Below are 20188 nucleotides of genomic sequence, written 5' to 3'. Positions count from 1 at the left end.
CACTTAAAGAAGAAGATGAGGTAATAGAATTTGATTTGAATGAAAGTATGAAATATCCATGTTCAACTTTGGAGAATTGCATGATGATTAATACTATTGATTCTATTGTGATATCTATGCATGAGCACTTGCTCACTTCTAACGATGCCCTTGAGAATGTTTTATTGAACAAAGAAAAGATAGGGGAACAAAGCAAGGAGATGGCATTGTATGAAGAAAGGCTTGAAGGAAGTACGGAGGGAAGCATTGAGCAAGTTTGTATTGGAATCACAAACCATGATGCATTGGAAATAGCTACAACAAGAGAAGGTAAGGGTGTTCCAATGGTAGAACTCAAACCTCTACCATCACACCTAAGGTATGTGTTCTTAGGTCCTAACTGAACTTATTCGGTAATTGTGATTTCCTCTTTGAATGAGTGTCAAACTCAAATGTTATGTGGTGTATTGAGAAACCACCAAGGTGCTTTAGGCTATACCATTGACAACCTTAAAGGTATTAGTCTCGCTTTATGTGTGCACCACATAATACTTGAGGAGGGTGCTAAGAGAAACTCAATCCTCAAATGGGGGACATGGTGAAGAAAGAAATCACCAAACTCCTTGATGCGGGCATCATCTTCCCCATTTTGAGTTCTAGATGGGTTTCTCCCGTTCATGTGGTCCCTAAAAAGGGGGAAATAATCGTAATTGAGAATGAGAATGGTGAATTCCAACTAGGACGATGACGGTTAGAGGATGTGTATAGATTATAGACGTCTAATGCATCTACCAACAAGGATCATTTTCCCCTCCCTTTTATTGACCAAATGCTTGAAAAACTAACGAGGCACAAGTATTATTTTTTTCTAGATGGTTATTCTGGTTTATTTCAAATCCCCATAAACCCGGATGACCAAGAGAAGACAACTTTTACTTGTCCATATGGTACTTTTGCATATAAGAGGATGTCTTTCAGACTTTGCAATGCATCGACAACCTTTCAAAGGTGTATGATGAGTATCTTTGGAGATATGCTTGAGGCCAAGATGGAAGTATTCATGGATGATTTCTCGGTTGAAGGGCTCTCATTTGAAGATTGTTTGGCAAGATGTGAGAAGGTCAATTTGGTTCTAAATTGGGAGAAATTCCACTTCATGGTAGAAGAAGGAATTGTCCTTCATAACAAGATTTCAAGCAAAGGGATCAAAGTTGATAGGCAAAGGTTGAAGTGATCGAGAAATTGCCACCACCAATCAATGTGAGAGGAGTGAGATCCTTTTTGGGGCATGCCGAGTTCTATAGGAGATTTATCAAATATTTCTCCCTCATTGCTAGACCTCTTAATGCTCTTCTTCAAAAGGAGTCCAACTTTATTTTTGATAAAAAGTGTCTTGATGCTTTCAACAAATTAAAGGAGGCTTTGATCACCTCTCCAATTGTGCAAGGACCAAGATGGGATTTGTCGTTCGAACTCATGTGTAATGCTAGCGATGTTGCAATTGAAGGTGTTTGGGACAAAGAATTGAAAAGAAGCTTCATGTCATCTATTACATGTCTAAGACCTTGAATGAAGCTCAACGCAACTACACAACAACGGAGAAAGAATTTCTTGCTGTAGTACATGCTTTTGAGAAGTTTTGGAACTACCTCATTGTTTCCAAAACTATTGTGTTACACCAATCATGCGGCTATTAAGTATCTAGTGGCAAAGAAAGAGTCCAAGCCTCGTCTTTTTCGTTGGGTCCTTTCACTTTAACAATTTGATGTTGAAATCCGTGATAAGAAAGGGGCCGAGAATGTAGTGGCGGATCATCTCTCCCGTTTGGAGAAAGTGCATGCAAGTGATGATGAGGTACCCATTTGTAATGAATTAAAAGATGATATGTTTTTTGTTTTAAATGAGAAAGAGCTTCCTTGGTTCGCCGACTTGGTGATTTACTTGGCATGTGGGGAGTTTCCTCTAGATTTCTCCAAGAATCAAAGGAAGAAACTTAAAAGACAAGCAAAACATTATGTGTGGGATGACCCCATTCTTTACAAGAGAGGAGTAGATGTTTGCTCCGAAAGTGTGTCTCGGATGAAGAGGTGCAAAATGTGTTAAAAATGTGCCATTCCGACACCCTTGTGGAGGCCACATGGGAACCAACAAAACATCCTTGAAAATCTTACAAAGCGGTTTATGGTGGCCTCACATCTTTAAAGATGCATGGGCTTTGTGAAGACTTGTGACCGTTGTCAATGAACCAGCAACATATCCAAGCGAAATGAGATGCCTCAACAACCAATTCTTGAGTTAGAGGTATTTGATGTATGGGATATAGACTTTATGTGACCATTCCCTTCCACTCATGGGAATTATTACATCCTTGTTGCGGTTGACAATGTCTCAAAATGGGTTGAAGCCATTGCCTACCCAACTAATGACCACAAGGTAGTAATGAAATTGTTCAAAAAAGTCATATTTCCAATATTTGGGATTCCTAGAGCGGTGGTAAGTGATAACGGTTCACACTTTGTGCATAGTGCCTTCCAAAAGATGTTGAGAAAACATGGAGTTCATCAAAGGTTCGGTCTAACCTACCATCCACAAACTAGCGGACAAGTGGAAGTTTCCAATCGTCAAATCAAGTTAATCCTTGAGAAGACGGTTGCAAGAAGTAGGAAAGATTGGTCGGAAAAACTTGATGATGCTCTTTGGGAATATAGAACGACATTCAAGAGCCCAATAGGCACAACTCCATATCGACTTTTTTATGGAAAATCTTGTCATCTTCCGGTGGAACTAGAACACCGAACTCGGCGGGCCATTAAGAAGATTAATTTCAATTTGGCTAGTGCGAGAGAACAAAGATGGCTTAATCTACATGAGCTTGAAGAACTTCGATTGGAAGCTTATGAGTGTCCTAGCATTTACAAGGCTCACTCAAAGGAATGGCATGATCGAAAGATTGAAAATAAAACATTTCTTGTAGGCGAAAAGGTACTTCTCTACAACTCACGAATGAAATTGTTTCCTAGGAAACTTTTGTCAAGGTGGAGTGGTCCTTTTGTTGTCAAAGAAGTGTTCCCGCATGGAGCCGTTGAAATTTCAAATTAAGATGGGTTGAGATCATTTAAGGTCAATGGGCATCGCCTTAAGCTTTACTATGGGGGTGCTCATGTTGGGTTGATTGAGTTGTTACAATGTAGTCTTACCTCCTGAGTGTGGGGGTCGTCAAGCTATTGACGTTAAAGAAGCGCTTCTGGGAGGCAACCCGAGTATAAAAAGAAAAAGAAAAAAAAGGAGAGAGAGAGAATAAAAGAATTAATTGAGTGGAAAAATGGAGAAGATGAGCATGTTTAAACTGATTTTGCTAACATTTGGTTAAAGATGTGTTCTTGTGGTTTTTAAGTAGGTATTTAGAGAAAAAAGAAGCAAAGAAAACAAAAACAGAAAAGTTGTCAACAGCTAGGAGCGGGCGCTCCTACCTCATTGCACGCCCGCTCCTAGCCAAACTCAGAAACAGGAACCCTCAAATGAGGAAGGAGAGGCGCTCCTTGTACACTGTACGCCCGCTCTTAAATTCTACAACAAAATCAGTATCTTCAGGTACCTGAAGGAGCGGGCGCTCCATGACACATGCATGCCCGCTCCAACTTCTCAGCTAAGTCAAAACCTAAAGTCAAAGAATGGAGCGGGCGCTCCAACAGGTCAGCTCGCCCGCTCCTGGTTTTGAAGAAACAAATCAAGAACTTCTCCAAGTGTTAGAGCGAGCGCTCCTGGTGAGCTGCACGCCCGCTCCATTATTGAGGAATTGGATCAGAATATCTCTAAAGATTTGGAGCGAGCGCTCCAACATGACTTCATGCCCGCTCCATTATGGGGTAAAAAAATCAGTGGAAAATGCAACAAAAGGAGCGGGCGCTCCACACAACCAGCGCGGCCGCTCCAACCAAAAGTCGTAGCAAAATTTAATTTTGGAGCGGCCGTTCCTTGGCCTCTACACGCCCGCTCCAATCTGGGCAGCAAAATCAAAATCAAGTTGTAAAGGAGGAGCGGGCGCTCCAAGATATCTGCACTCCCGCTCCTGCAAATGCCATCGCGAAAATCAATTTTGGAGCGGGCGCTCCTGGTGACCTGCAAGCCCGCTCCGTTCTGGGAAGCTAAATGAGATTCACATTCAAGAATTGGAGTGGGCGCTCCAACATCACTGCACGCCCGCTCTTGCTAGATCCGGTAAAAAAAAGGGGGGGGCTTTTCTCATCTCTTTTTACCCTTTTTCCCTCATTCCTCACCTTTCATTCTCCATTTCTTACTCTCTCTCCTCCTTCCATATACTTTCTCACTCTAAAAACCCCATTTCTCTTCACCTTCTCTCTTTAAAATCGTCATCAATCTTTCAAAATCTTCACACAAAATTCACAAATCCTTAATCTACATCCAATTCTCTCTTTAAAAACCACAAATTTGAGCGAAAATTCAAAAACCCACAATTCTCCAAGGCAAGAACAACATCAATGGTGAAAGCTTGAAGAAGGAGGAGCGAGTTTGAGTAGTTTTGGAAGAAATTTAGAGTATTTTCATACTCTAGTTGGTATAATTTCCTACCCTACTTCACTTTCCCTCTTGAACCTTAGGGTTCTTCTTTGAAATTTCTTAATTTTTGTTTATTTCATATAATTGTGTAGTTAGTTGCATGATTGGTTTAAATTAGACAACTATTGTTGATTATTGAAAATAGTTGGTGAAAATTTATGAATTATGTTTGGAATAGTGATGTTGTGATTGTAGATTGCTCATTCTTGATAAACTTGTGAATTTTGATTTGTGTGAATTTGGTGAAATTGAAATTACATGTGAAATTGTGTGTTGGTTGAAAATTTTTGTTGGTTGTGTTGGAATATATTTTGCTTGATTGAAACAAGTACTTGGATTATTTTGGGGGTTTGAAGTTAAGGTGGTTGTGTTGTATTTTGGTGATTGTGGTGTGGTGTGTTTGAGTGAACCTCTTTAGCCTTTTCCCTTCTTTTGTCAAAATGGTTTTGAGATTATTTGGAGGAGGGGGAAACAAAAGAAAGACTCAAGATACTGGAATTCGAAATAATGAAAACCAATGTAATGAGAGCCAAAAACAAAACCAAAACCAAAACACCGCTCCTCCCCCTATTAGAATCCCTAACAAGCATAGAAAATTACATATCGAGCTTTCAAAAAGAAAAGTTCTTACAACTAGATTCTATGACCAAGAAGCATGCCAAAAATTAGGGGTCGATGAAGGAGTTCGGCGTGTGGCCGACAATTCGGATGGTTAAATATCCTTAAGAAAAGGGAACTAACCTACGAGTCGATAACACTAGAAATCCTTTCATCCATTTCCATGCGCCGGATCAATGGTAAGGAGATCCTCTTGAGTGCGAAATTAAATTTAGGCTTTTCAACTCCGAAAAGACCCTAACTTTCCTCAACGAAATCTTTGAATGGCCTACCTTCAACCAAATCTACAATCTCGATAGTTTCTACCTCTCGAGCTATGAAGAGCAAGTTTGGTGGAATACTATAGCGGGGTATCCCAACTTTACCACTTGGTCTAGCCATGCTAGCCACATCACTCACCCCGCACTCTGTATATTCATGAGAATTATGGGGTATGCTTGCTTTTCGAAGCAAGATCTAGGGAAGCTAACTAAAGAGGAGATTAAATGCCTCTTTATAGCTTCCCGATTTGAGGAGGATGTTGAGGGTAATGTAAATATGGGATACTTGTTTATAAAAAGCTGTTTGGAAATTAAGAAGAGTACGGAGTTGAGGGGAGAGATAAAATGGGGGGCATGACACTACTAGAAATTCCGTGGTTTTTAGACGCTTTTTAAGCTTATTTTCGACACAAAAAAGCGTCGAAATTTTTTTTCTCGACGCTTCTAAAAAAGCGTCGTAAAAACGTGAGTCGAGAAATTTGTTGGACACCAAAAAGTGTCGCAATTGTCGACACTTTTTATTGTCCAAATTTTTGTACGAAGTGTCGTAAATAGTATCATTTCGTGCACTTTCTCAAATTTGGCGATGCTTTTTGTTGTCCATAATCTCAAAATTTGCAACGCTTTTTGGTGTCCATAGTTTCATATATTTGACAGCCTATATTTTTTATATCTAATGTGGAGAATCTTTTTTCAAAAAAAATAAAATAATTTAATCACTGAAAACTAATATGTATAACTAGCAAAGATATTACATATTGAGCATGTAAAAAAATCAAAAGAAAAGTTTACTCATATTCAATTTTTTTTCATAATCAAAGAAGAGTACGACTTAGTATATGTACAATACAATGCCAAAAACCAATATATTCTAACATTATTGATCTAAGCTAGAATGATAAAAGAAAAGTACAAGAACTTTTTATGTATAACAAATAATCTCTTAAACAGCTAACATTAAATAAAAATGTATAATTGCAATTTTCCACCTATATCGAAAAAATTGCAACTTCTCACAATTGATTTTGGAGCTACAAAGATGTCTTCATAGAAACACTTGATTAAAAACTTTGACGTAGACTAGGACATATGAAATAGTTATATATATATATATATATATACTACTTTCGTTAAATGTTATGTGCAACTAATTGAGGGTTTGCGGAAACCAATGCAAAATTTAAGGGGCAAAGATTAGAGAAAGTTAAGGAACTTGTGGTATGTAATTAAGGTGGAGAGAGATTAATTAATCAAAACCCACTGCCACCACCAAGACCAGGCAACACCACCCACACCACCTTCAACAACACCACCGCCGCCTTCACCACCACCATTACCACCCCCACGAAACCACTACCACTACCAACCCCACGAAACCACTACCACCCCCACAAAACCATTCACCACCCTCATGAAAACCCACCATCCCCACGAAATCACCACCTCCAAACAAACAACCCCTATTCGTCTTCCCCTCCCTTTTCTGGCAGCCCTCTCCCCCGTCTTTCCCTCCTTTTCCGGCAGCCCCCTCCCTAACCTAAAAACCCAGAAATCTCAAACCTAAAAACCTAGAATTTGGCACCCAAAACACCTAAAACCCACGCCCTAGAACCCTAACCCATAAATCGTCACCATCATCACCTTCAATAAAACCCAAAACCCACGCTCTGAAACCCTAACCCAGAAATCCGACCATCATCATCGCCTTCAATTGAAATCAAAACCCAAAAAAAAAAAAAAAAAAAAACCAAAACTCAGAAAATCGAATTCAAAACCCACAAAATCGAAACTAGAACATTCGAAATCAAAACCCTAAAAATCAAAATTAAAACCTTGGAAATCAAAACCCGGAAACTTGAAATCAAAATCCAGAAAATCAAAACTCAGAAATTCGAAATCAAAACTCACAAAATCGAAAACAAAACTCAGAAAATCGAACGGTGGTGGGAGAGACTCAAAACCAAGAAAATCGAAACTTAGAACATCGAAACTCAGAAAACCCAAAACTTGTGAGGGAGAAGAGATGAAGAAGATTGTTCGTGGTGGTGGGAGCTAAGGGTCATGGTCATAGGGAGGAGAAAGACGCTGGTGGGATGGAAGGTGGTCGTGAAGGAGGAGAAAGAATGGTGGTGGGAGGGGCGGTGGTTGTGACTCGTGAGGGAGGAGGGATGAAGAGGTTAAAAGAGATGAAGAAGGTGACAGAGATGAAGAAAGGTTGAGGAAGGAGATGAAAGGGTGGTGGGTAGACTAGGAGATGAGTAAATGGGGTGGATAGAATTAGGTTAATGATTTTAGATTAGATTAAAAAGGTTATTGTGATTAAAATAAGATAAGGGTAAAATTAAGAAAATCAAAATTTTTAAGTAAGGGTAAATATGTAATTTCCAGGGTTTTTGTTTACTAAAAATAGAAAGTAAACAGAGAGTTACACATAACCCTGATCATCCCGAAATGGCAAAAGTTGCACATAACATTTAATTGGAGGTAGTATATACATAAACATATATATATATATATATATATATATATATATATATATATATATATATATATATATATGGTAAGAAGTGATATTTTTATGATTGAATTATGTTAGAGTTTAGAATTTTCTACTGTACTTTTTGGTTGAATTAAATTATGTTATGTTCTCATAGTATAAGATTGTTGGACAACAAAATTGAAAACAATGTACAACTGCAGTAATTTTCTGTTATTTTGTAAAATTACTATAATTTTTTTTTTTGATAAATAATTCATTCTTATTTTGATAGATGTTCTTTTTCGTCATTATGAAGGAGAGGGGGGTGTAGATAGTGCTTCTTGCATATGGATGTAGGCAAAAATTAATACGTTTTGTTGTGAATCTTGTGATATGATGACGACTCATAGGAACGTACTAATTTTTTCCATAATTCGATCCATAATTTATTCAGTAATTGCACAGGTGACGTGGACACAATATCATCAACATAGTCTCTTGGATTATTAAAGAGTTTAACTTTAATGGATTAATTCGTGATTACATCAGAATTGTCCCTTAATCATGGTTGTCTTTGTCCTTTTCTTGTAATGACCCATTAATGACTTACATGTTTTGTGTAAAAATTTGTTAGCAACACTACTTTATTTATTGTCCCTAATCATATTGTGTCAAATCCATAAATTCTTGTGCGTCATCAAGCATATCCACTTATGTTAAAGTAGGCTAATTCATCTGACGCCTACAGCTGGCAATCACTAATTCAACCCAAATCCGACTTGAAGCTATCAAGAGAAACTCGAACCTACTTGAACCAAACTCGAACAATATGAAATCAACCCGATATGACCAATATATCAAACTTTGTAATTACATTACTTCGTAATCCGTAAGTTTTAAACTACTTCTAATTGTTTTATAGCATGACCGAAATTCGACATGAAATCTAATCCAAATTCAATATGTCGACTCGAATTCCCCCTACTAATCTATAACTAATACTAAAGTAGCAACCGATGACATCATTCTATTTTAAAATTAGACACATGTCATGTTGTCATTAAAAATTTTCCCTCCAAAACTATAAGTGATGTCATCGTTTTGTGAGTTTTATTTTATTTTGTAAAAATTCTGGTCAATTACATTATTATTAGTATCAAATTCTGAAAAACGGTTTATTCTCTTTAACAATAATAATTTAATTTTTCTTCCTTCGGGTACCCTTTTCATAATTTAATAAACTTTTTCTTTTTTAAAAAAAAAAATTGATTGTTTTGGGAATATTTTTCTTATTAATTTTCTTATGAAAAAATAAATAAATTTAAAAAAAATTATTTGATCAAATTGTGCGGATGCAATCGCACGAGATTAATCTAGTATGTAACCAAAATGATAGAGTATATAAACCGACACTGGGCTTCAACCATTAGCTTAAGTTTTTTGTTGAGTTGGTCATCTAACATGATATCAAGAGCCAGCGTGACACAAAGGTCACAGATTCAAATCTCATCCACCCCTCCTTTAAAAGTGGAATATTAAACGCTGGGTATGGTGGGGCCCATGCTACATCCACACTTCAACCCCAATGGGCTCTCATGTGAGGGGGCGTGGCATATTCTTAGTTGGCTGCACCACTCATCAAATACCCCTTTTTATACACCGAACACACATATATACTATGTACTACTGGAATACTAGTATATATTACTTCATCTCCTTCCTTCAATCTTCTTCCTATTTTATTTCTTTCCTTATTTCTTCGTTTTTACATAAAATTCTCTTTTTTCCAAATTCTTTACTTAGTTCTTAATTTTGGTTGAAATTTTCTCTCTCCACTGTGTTTGCCATTAACTTCTTCTTTTAAGATTTTCTCGCTCCTCCATTTTTTGTATTTTCGTTGATTCGTGATGGATTTAATTGGAATCTTGAATAGATTGTTGATGTTAGTTAGTTTATGTTATTGATTTGTAATTTGGTTTAATTGGCTATATTTTCTTAATTTGTGATTGATATTTCATATATAATTTTTGGGTAATTTGCCAATTTGTAATAGGTGATGAACACAAATTGATTGTAATACTTTGCTCTTCACTTTTCTTTCCTATAATAATTTTAATCAAAATTTTCATCAAAATTTCGATCATAATTTTCATCAAAATTTTATTCTCCTCTGTTTTTCCTCTTTCGTTCTTCATTTTCTCTCTCCTCTGTAATTGTATTTTGTTTAATTTCTATTAATTTTATCTATGTATGAATTTCGATTTTTTTTGTGGTGATTTTGTAATGAATTATGATCAATCTGATTAGGTTTGTGAACATGCAATTCATATGAATTGAATTTACAGCCTTTAATTATGAACATAAGAAAATTAAAGAAATAAAAAATAAATGATTATGAAACATACGCATTGTAAGTATTAAAAATATGAACATATGCACTAAAAATATGAATATATGCATTTTAGAAAAGGAACATACGCATTCAAAATATGAACATATGCATTGGTTCATTTTTTGAATGCGTATGAACATAATTAAGCCATTTAAAAGGTGAACATATACATAAAAAAAAAATATGAACAAATGGATTTCAGAAAGTGAACATATGCATTTCAGAAAGTTTATATGAGCATTTCATAAAGTTTACAAAAGGATTCAAAATATGAACATAAGAATTTAAGAACGAAAGTAAACATATGCATAAAAAATATGAACATATGCATTTCAGAAAGTGAACATAAGTATTTAAAATATGAACACAAGCATAAACAGACAAAACAGACAAAATGAGAACATTTTATGAACATTAAGAATATTTATCATATGAACTACAAATAATAATATTATGAACATTTCAAAACATTTTATGAATATAAGGTATCTATTTGATTTCACTAAATTTTTTAACAATTCCAATAAAAATTTCGAACAACATAGTATTGAACAATATTCAAACAAAATTAAGTATAATTCATATAAATTCAAAGAAAATTAAGTAAAATCTTTAAAAAAATACCTTTTTTGGGAGAATCCGTTTGATTTTCATCTCATCTCAAATATCCATGGTTGTTTTAGAGGAGAGAGATTGAATTGTGTTGGATTGTAAGAGAGAGAAAATCAAAGAGAGGAGTAATAAGTTTCAGAAATTTAAGTTTGAGAGTGATGATTTTTTTAAAAAAATTATATTTTAAAAAAAATAGCTGTTGAAAGTGACGGTTTTGTATAAATGACAATTGGGTGGGCTGCATTTTAAAGATATGTTCAGTCTTTTGGGTGGGCTCGTTTTGATTTGGGGCTTTTTTTTAATGGGGCGTTTGAAATTGGGCTTGTTGGCTAGTGTTGCAACTAGAATAGCTGTACAAGGGTGCAGCTTAGACCAATTAAGGGAGCGTGATAGACTATTTAAACTGATCATGGGGTTCAACTGTTTCGGGGTTTTTGGAATCTATCGGGAGAGTTACAATTCCAAGAATGCGCGCCAACTGTCTATGCCAGCAAAACCACGGAAACTCCGGTTGGGTGGAGTTCCGCCTTCGACGATCATGTTAGAATGTGTCCAGATCTATAAAAGTGCGGAATGTAAAGGTTTTTCTCTCGGATTCCGAGAGAATTCTGCAATTAATATTGCTCGGGTTTTTTATGTGTATTTTTGAATGTGTAATAAATGAGGATTTTCCTCTATTTATAGTGAGAGGAGATTAGTTCTCCTTTCATAGGTTAGAGTGCCACGTGTCACCAGAGGATTGGTTCTATTAGAACCTCTCTGATGATGACACGTGTTAGCACGTGATTTGTTCACGTGGACAGGGTATTTTTACCCTAAACATTTGCCCCTCACAGGTGTGACGTGGCTTGCCACGTGGCACCTGTGACAGGTGTCATGCTCTAAGGGGGGGACGTTTCGTCTCCTTCTCTCTCTCTTCTTTCTTTTTCTTCTTTTATTTTTTCTTTTTTTTTTGAATTCAAATTGGGAAGGTGACGGTTCGCGTTCTGAGGTTCTCTATAAGTAGAGACCCCCTCCTCTCATTTTCACACTTTACAAATTTTTTTGAGAAAATTTTCTGAGAAAGAGAACTCTGATACTGGCTGCTAGTTCTTGCACAACCGGCTTCCGTTTCCTCACTCAAACGGTCACCGTCTGAGTGCTCTTCATTCAAAACTTGCTAAAACCACCTGAGGGTCTTTGGACTGGTTCCCTTTGCTTTCAATACACCCACATCCGGTCTACCGTCTGGGGTATCATCAAGCAAAATTTCAGAGAAACGTTTGGGCTCTTCAACAATTTTTTGATTGCTTTCAAAGGGAGTACATCCGGACAACCGTCTGGGTATCTAGCAAGCAACACAAAGATTTCCAGCTGCTGATCTGGATAGCCAACTTCCCCACATTCAAAGCATCTTCAAGGTACCGTCTCTACCCCTTGCAACTTTTTGAGTTTTTTTCGGTTGTATAGCTTGTAAAGAATAATGGATTCACCCGACACACACACGGCACGGCCTAGGACAGTTGTCAGCTGGTCACCGGATACGGCTGAATCTAGGACAGGGGATGCCGTATGGAGGTGTTTGGAACACCCTTACTCTTCTGCAAATCCGACCGTCTCTATTCATGTGCAGGCCAGAATGGCTTGGACGAGATGGACGACTTTAAAGCCCGAATACCAGTCAGACGGCTCATCCAAAGCTCCGGCTGACATTGTACATTATGACCATCCGGGTGTACCTAGCACGCCCAGTGATGATATCTTGGAAGAGTCCGAGGGTGTAGGCGGTGAAGAGACCGTCCAGCAATCAGACTCTTCAGTATCTACCATGGAACTGGATGCCCCCCAAGAGGATGAGGAGGCATATAAATGGCCCTCCATCAATAATCTAACAGAGGCGCACATGACCGCCAAGGATGTGGTCGCTCTAAACTCCACCTTACCCGGATTTTTACAGAAACGCCCGGTTGGGAAAGGATGGGAAATTGTGGTGCCGCCTATAGAGGCATCCGTCGTCTGGGATGACGACCTTGATCATGCCGACGACTATTTCGGCTGTTATGAGGCGGCATTCAAAGCCGGCCTTCGGTTCCCCCTCCATGATACTATAAAAGCCATTCTAAGGGGTTACGACCTTGGTGTTTGGCAGTTAACACCCAACTCTTGGGTGAATATATTAGGATACATAGCCTCCTGCAAGATGTAGGACATAACGCCTAGCTGGGAGGCATTTGCATATATGCACTACCTTAGCCGTGCCCTAGGCGGCTGGAATGCGTGGTATACATTGACCACGCATCTGGAATACATGATGACACTTGACAAGCCGTCAAAATGGAGCAGCTGGAAGAGCAAGTTTTACTTGGTTTCTTCACCATCGCTGCATCTAAACCACCGGCTGCGTCGCTACAATACGCACCCGGCTCTCCTTGGGAAGAAATGCGCCCTTCCTAGAGTGCCGGAAGAGGCCTAGATGCAAATAATGGAGACGAGGCTCTTCAAGAAGACCTCCCTGCCTTTGGATGATGGGACTGAAGTCATTGTCCCAAAGAACTGGGTCCCTCACCCGGACTGGCTAAAGGACGAGGCGTTCCTTTCCGCCTGTGGCCTTAGCAGAATGTTTAGCAGACGTATGTTGACTGATAACCAGCACTTTATGCCGCCTGTATCATTCTTGAATGGCATTTAACTTTTTGATTTTCTTCTTTGTAGAGAAAGGATTAGAGATGGTGCCTCCAGAAAAGACGCCTGCTAAGTCCGTTGCTCAGATCCGGAAGGATCAATTAGAGAAGAAGAGGGCCCAACTGGCGGCCAAAGATGATGGGGTAAGTGCCGACTGAGCTCTTTTACCATTTATATGGTTTGATGTCAACTCTGTTATTAACCGGCTGTTTTGTTTTCTTTTGCAGACGGGGAGTAAGAATGTTCCTTGCTCCCTAACTAAGATGCTGAAAAGACCGGGCGAGGAGCCCTCCCAGCCTCCTTCCAAGTCTAGGAGGACTCCGGCTGCCCCTACCTCTTCAGGAAGGCCGCTTGTGCCTGAGAGGCCCACCTCAGCAGGCAAGAGCCTGAAAGACCTTGGCCTAAGCATAGGGCCGGCTGAGGTTGAGACTAGGGAGCCTGAAATTCCCTCAAGCTGGCTGCTTGCTGTAGCGTCCGGTTCCAATGCGGCTAGGGGTGGGATGACCCCTCAGCCTAAAAATGAAGGTATGGCTCTCACCTTTGATCCCCCCTGGCCGCTTGGGCCTATGTAAGTCAAGGCCCAAGCTACCCAATCAGGGGATTCTTCAGGCAGCCGGTAGAATGTAGGTGCCGCCTATGCTCAATACTTGCCAAATAAATCTGTTAATGCATATGCCTCTTCTCGTTGGCCTGACCTCCAACAGTATGCCAAGAGTGTAGGGTTTCGTAGTGACCCAACACTACGCGGAAAGAAACCCACCAAGACCCGCCCCTTAATTAAAGCAATTAACAAGCATAATAAACTTAATCAAAAAAGATTAAGATCAAGAATTATACCTTTGACACATGCTTCGCTCCCAAAGAGCTCTTACTTCAAAATCCCGAAAAGACGAGATCTCCGACGGATCGTACCCTCGACCCGACCTGAGCATCCTAAGTCTTGAAGGTTAGTCAAGACCCGGACAAAATAACTATGAGTTTTACGAATCAAAGGTTTACTCTTTCTTAGAGTTGCCTTTTTAATTCCACTCAAGGTTGTTCATTCCCAATACCCAAGCATGGTATTTATAGGGAAATGAACCCTTGGTTTTTCATCCTCCACCAATGTGGGAGAATGAATAATTTTGCTAATTAATTTATTTCTAAAATAAATTAATAAATAAATCCAATCACAATGCAATAAGTGTCAAGGGGAGAGAGAGAGTTAGGTGAGGACCATGGAGGGGTGGGGGGACCATTGCCTTGGTCCCCACCCTCACAAAACCGCCTCACTTGAAAGGGGTGCTAGGTTGTTGCCATCTAGTACGCCAGCTAGCATGTTCCAGCCAGCCCAGCCAGCCAGCATCAGACTGCCCAGCAGCCTCGCATGCTTGGTGCTAGGCTGTGCTAGGCACTGGTGCTGCCCAGTGCTAAGTGCTGGGCGCTGCTGGCTGCCTAGCACTCCCTATCGCACGCACATGCATACGCCTACCCAACATGTGTGCTACTAGCGAGCCACGCATGTTGGGCATCCCCTCACGCACCATGCACCACGCAACGCTCGCACACGCACCAGCCAGTGCCTAGCACTGCTATGCTTGGTGCGAGGCACGCACACACGCACATGCACATGCATGCGTGGTGCTGCTGCCTAGCATCCCAGCATCCCCATTGCACGCACACATGCACTAGCCCACACGCATCATTGTTGCTGCTGTGCGAGGCTGCGAGGCGAGGCTACGAGGCACACACGCACACACACGCAAGCCCCTGGTATTGCGATGGTGCTGTGCGTGGTGCCATGCCTTGCGATGGTGCCTGGCCTTGAGCTTGCGTGCTGCCATAGCCTGCCACATGCACCCAGGCATCCAGGCTAGCACGTTGCTAGCTACGATGGGTTGCTTGGTGCTTGTGGCACTTGCGATGGCTTGCCATGCGCACCCAGGTAGCCAGGCTAGCACGCTGCTAGCTGCGATGGGCTGCCTGGGGCTTGTGGTGCTTTGCGATAGGCTGCCATGCGCATGCCTAGGCTGCGATGGTGCACCTAGGCTGCGATGGTGCACCATGAGCTTGCGATGGTGCGCCTAGCCATGCTAGGTGCATTCTAGCTCGAACTAGCCTAGCATCCACATGGTTAGACCATTGTGGTGCTACGGCTACACTCGTACTTGTCGCTTGTGATTTTGCGACGATCGGTCTCAATGCCCTAGGCTCGATTTCCGACGTCTGTATTCGTAAAACTCTGTCGACTCATTAAATCCTTTCGGATTAATTTGTCGTCTCGGATCGGTGATTTGATTGAGTTCGACCCGAAGGGTTCAGTTAAGATTAAGCTGTAATATCAATTGTACCTCGATATTACTGATCGGAAGCGGCCTCCACCTAGGCATTCCAATCACTTGACCTTACTAGAGAATTAGCTCTGTAATAATTCTGAACCCTCTATCGGAAGAATACACTTGTTGGAAGGACACCATTCCTTTCAACGAGGATGTTGAGGACCCTCACCCGGTCCAAAAAGGAGGCGGTGCCGGGTGTACACCTGGTCAACATTGACCGCATCAACTCACTGCTCGCTGAGGTAATTGGTCGATTGGGGTGCTTTTGTACAATTTTAATTCTTTTGCCGGTTGTAGCATGATAAGTCTATTTTATATATATATACTTATTCCCCGTCCTAATGGTCATAATTGTGTTTATTTGAGCTCTACGGAGCTACTTTTGTTACTAATATGCGTTTCTAGTGTTTTCGTAGATTTGGTATTGTTTTATAGGAAATTGCAGATTTGGAGCATTTTCCTGGACTTATTAGAGCCACTATGAGCATTGGAGTAAGGCCGCATTTATATGACCACATTCCGAGGCCCAGGACAGGTAGGAGTCATCAAAGCGGTAATTAAGGGCTCGGCGAAGAAGAAGAGTCTGGGGCAATGGACCATGTATTTAGAACCCAAAGGAGAAATGCTAATTGGGCTAAGAAACGGCCCAATTGAAGAAGTCCAAGTCTGCCCGGGAGCTTGCCCGGAGGCGCTCCCGGCAGGGCGAGCCCTCGCTCGAAGGCGCGCCCGACAAGGCGAGCACTCGCCCGACCGGGCGCGTGTAATTATTTTATCTTTTTCTTTAATTAGGATTATTAGTTTAGTATAAATACTGCCAAAGATTGTGGGATGTTTTTTTTTTACACATTGACGATTACGTCTTTTCTCCCTAAATTTAATTCCAGATTTTGTTTAAGCTTGTTCTTGATACTTTTATTCTCTCTACACTCCTTGATTTATGCAATTCATTATTTCCTTTAATTTTGGTAACGATTTCTTCCCTCTTTACTTTCAGTAATTTAATTGCTTTGATTTAATTATGTCTTGCTTTATTGCTTTGATTAGTGGAGATTTAATTACGTGTGAGTAGTTTAATTCTAGGGTTTGTGGGGATCCATAAATAATACGAAGGGGTAATTTATTATTGTTGATTATTGATGATTGATTAATTTCCTATTGATTGATTTAATACTATGCAATTAGATTTGACCAGGTTTAATTGTATGAGTTTTGCAATATTGATTCCAGATTCGAGAGATGAGAATTATTGTTTAGGCTTAGTTTCAATAGGCATGTTAATCTATAAATGGTTAGGTCAAGATTCGAGAGATGCGATTTAATACCGGTAGATTAATTATGTGATTATAATACGTAGCAAAAGCCCTTTATAATCTAATTAATTTATACATTAATGATTGATTGTTATTTTTACCCTGGACTATTATTTATTGGTGAACCTATACCCTAGACCTTTTATTATTGATTATTCTCTTATTTAATTTGCTTAGTTTAATTATTAGTATAATTCACACACACAAATTGGTTACTCTATAATTTAGATTATAATAATTAATTAGGAGTAAAAGAACATTGTTTCCCTGTGGATTCGACCCTGCTTCCCTATCTACTTTAGTTAGAGGACTTACGAATTATTTTTGATTAGGTGATACGACTTTATCTTGTCAAAATTTGGCGTCGTTGCCGAGGAAACGGTTTTTTTTATATTTCTGATTATTTTTGTAGTCTAAATTATTTTCTTTCGTCTTAGAGAACGCAAGTTCGTTGGGACAGTTTCTCATACTTGTTTGTTTAGTTCTGTGTTTATGCCCAAGAGTTCTAGATCAGGTTACATCCCGTTTGACCCTGAAATTGAACGTTCTTTTCATAGACAGAAGAACCTTTTTAGACAGGTACGAGCTACTTCCGAGGGTATTATACCTTTCCACCATCTGATTCTAGTGACACAGAAGTCTATTCGAAACAAGAATCAGAGATGACGGCTCAACCACCTCGCAAGCTCAGCGATTATTCGCAGCCGTCCCTGACAGATTTTCCACACCTTGCTCCTACACCCGATCTCGAGGGAGTACAATTCGAGACTAAACCCCAGTTTATCACCATGATCGAAAGGAATCAATTCAGCGAAGCTAAGGGTGAAGATCCAAATCTTCACATCTTGGATTTTTGCCAATATTGTAATACTATTAGGCAAGCTGGGTCACGTAGGACCAAATCAGGGAGATTCTTTTTCCCTTTTCTTTATGTGGTAAATCTAAATTATGGTACAATGGACTGAATAGAAATGCACTTGGTATTACTGACTGGGAAACTATTGTTTTGAATTTCTATAACAAATACTACCCTGCAGAGAGAACAGCTTTATTAAGGAGTAAGATCCTTAATTTTTCCCAAGAAGCAGATGAATCTTTGTATGAAGCTTGGGAAAGATTTAAGGATTTACAGAGAGAATGCCCTCATCATGGGCTAGCACAGTGGCAGATAATCCAAGGCTTCTACAATGGGATTGGATATAATTCAAGAATGATTTTGGACTCTGCAACTAACGGAAGATTTATGAATTTAGATGTGAATATAGCGTGTAATGTTGTTGAAGAGATGGCTATTCATAATTCCCAATATGGGAATCCCAGAGGATTTGCAAATAAGGGAAAGCACCAAGTTGATTCTATATCCTTTTCGCAAGCACAATTGACTGCTATTAGCCAGAAATTAGACAATATTAATAATTCTAATTCATCTCCCGTTGCTAATGTTTCTGCTATTGGTACTAACTCTACAATTAATTGTGAAAATTGTGGTCTTGTAGGTCATTGGGCTCAAGAATGTACCAGTTCGCTTGAAAAAATTAATGCTTTTCAGGCTTATAAGCAAACTAGTCCATACTCTAACACCTACAATGCAGGGTTGAGAAATAACCAAAATATGTCGTACAATAGTATGAATGCGCCTAACCCCCCACCGTAGGTACAACAACCGCAGCAGAGGTACTATCAACCTCCACCTCAGAGACCACAACAGACTGTTACCCCTCCTTTTGATTCTGGCTTATCAGAAATCAGAACGAGACCAGGTCATAGTCGAACGATTCGTTCAGACTAGGTGGATTGCTCCCTCTGGCGAGCTCTTTTCTTTTGTAGCTCCTCGCTGCTCTAGTAAGTATATAACTCCTATTAATGAAGCGTGCAGCACTCCGCGATCTCAGGGCTTGGAAGACCCTTCGCCGAAAGGCGTCGTTGCTTCTTTTTGCGTGACTACTGATAGTGATGACCTACTTCACTCCCCACCTTCTTACATCCTTGGAGACCCCATATTATATCAGCATCTTTTTTGGTTTTTCGGTCATCCAGAGGTCTATATTCTCATCCCTGGAAGAGGTTCTTCGAGCTCGTAAGCAATTGAAGCGATATCCTTCAGGAGTTCCTAACTAGAAACAGATGCAGAGTAGGGATGCGCAAATTGATTTGATTCTAGCTCATAATAAAATCGTGGACAATCAAATTGCGCAACTTTCCTCTGCTCTACAAACTCGCCAGCTGGGAGCCCTACCATCGCAACCAGTGCAACCTACAGATCACGTGAATGCAATTGCGCTGAGAAGTGGTTCAAATTACGATGGGCCTTCTATGCCCAAAGATGATGAACCTATCATTACAAAAATTGCTAATCATGATTCTGTTACACCAAATATTGTTGTTACTAACCCTGCAGGGCTCCAGAATAAAACTAACTCTTCTGATAATAAACTGCAGGGTAAAACTTAAGACAAGAGGGGAGATGTACAGAAACTAGTTATCAAGCTACAATTTCCTAATAGACATCTCAAGAGTAAGTTAGATAAGCAGTTTGGTAAGTTTCTGGAGGTTGTTAAGAATTTGCAGGTAACGGTTCCTTTCACAAAATTAATTACTCAAGTTCCTGCATATTCTAAATTTATGAAAGAAATCTTGACCAGAAAGAGATCTATTAGTGATGTAGAGACAGCTGCTTTTACTGAAGAATGTAGTGCTATATTAGAGAATAAATCTCCACTAAAACTAAAAGATCCGGGTAGTTTTTCTATTCCTTGTCACATTGGCAATCTGATGATTGATAAAGCTTTATGTGATTTGGGTGCTAGTGTAAGTGTTATGCCATTATATGTGAGCTCTAAATTAAATATGGGTAAATTGAAAGCTACCAATATTACTCTGCAAATGGCTGATCGTTCTCTTAAATATCCTTTAGGTGTTTTAGAGGATGTACCTGTTAGAGTAGATAAATTTTATATACCTGTTGATTTTGTTGTTCTTGA

The sequence above is a fragment of the Chenopodium quinoa genome, unplaced genomic scaffold, assembly GCF_001683475.1.
Source record: "Chenopodium quinoa cultivar QQ74 unplaced genomic scaffold, ASM168347v1, whole genome shotgun sequence".
NCBI lineage: Eukaryota > Viridiplantae > Streptophyta > Magnoliopsida > Caryophyllales > Amaranthaceae > Chenopodium > Chenopodium quinoa.
This window is presented reverse-complemented; position numbering follows the sequence as displayed.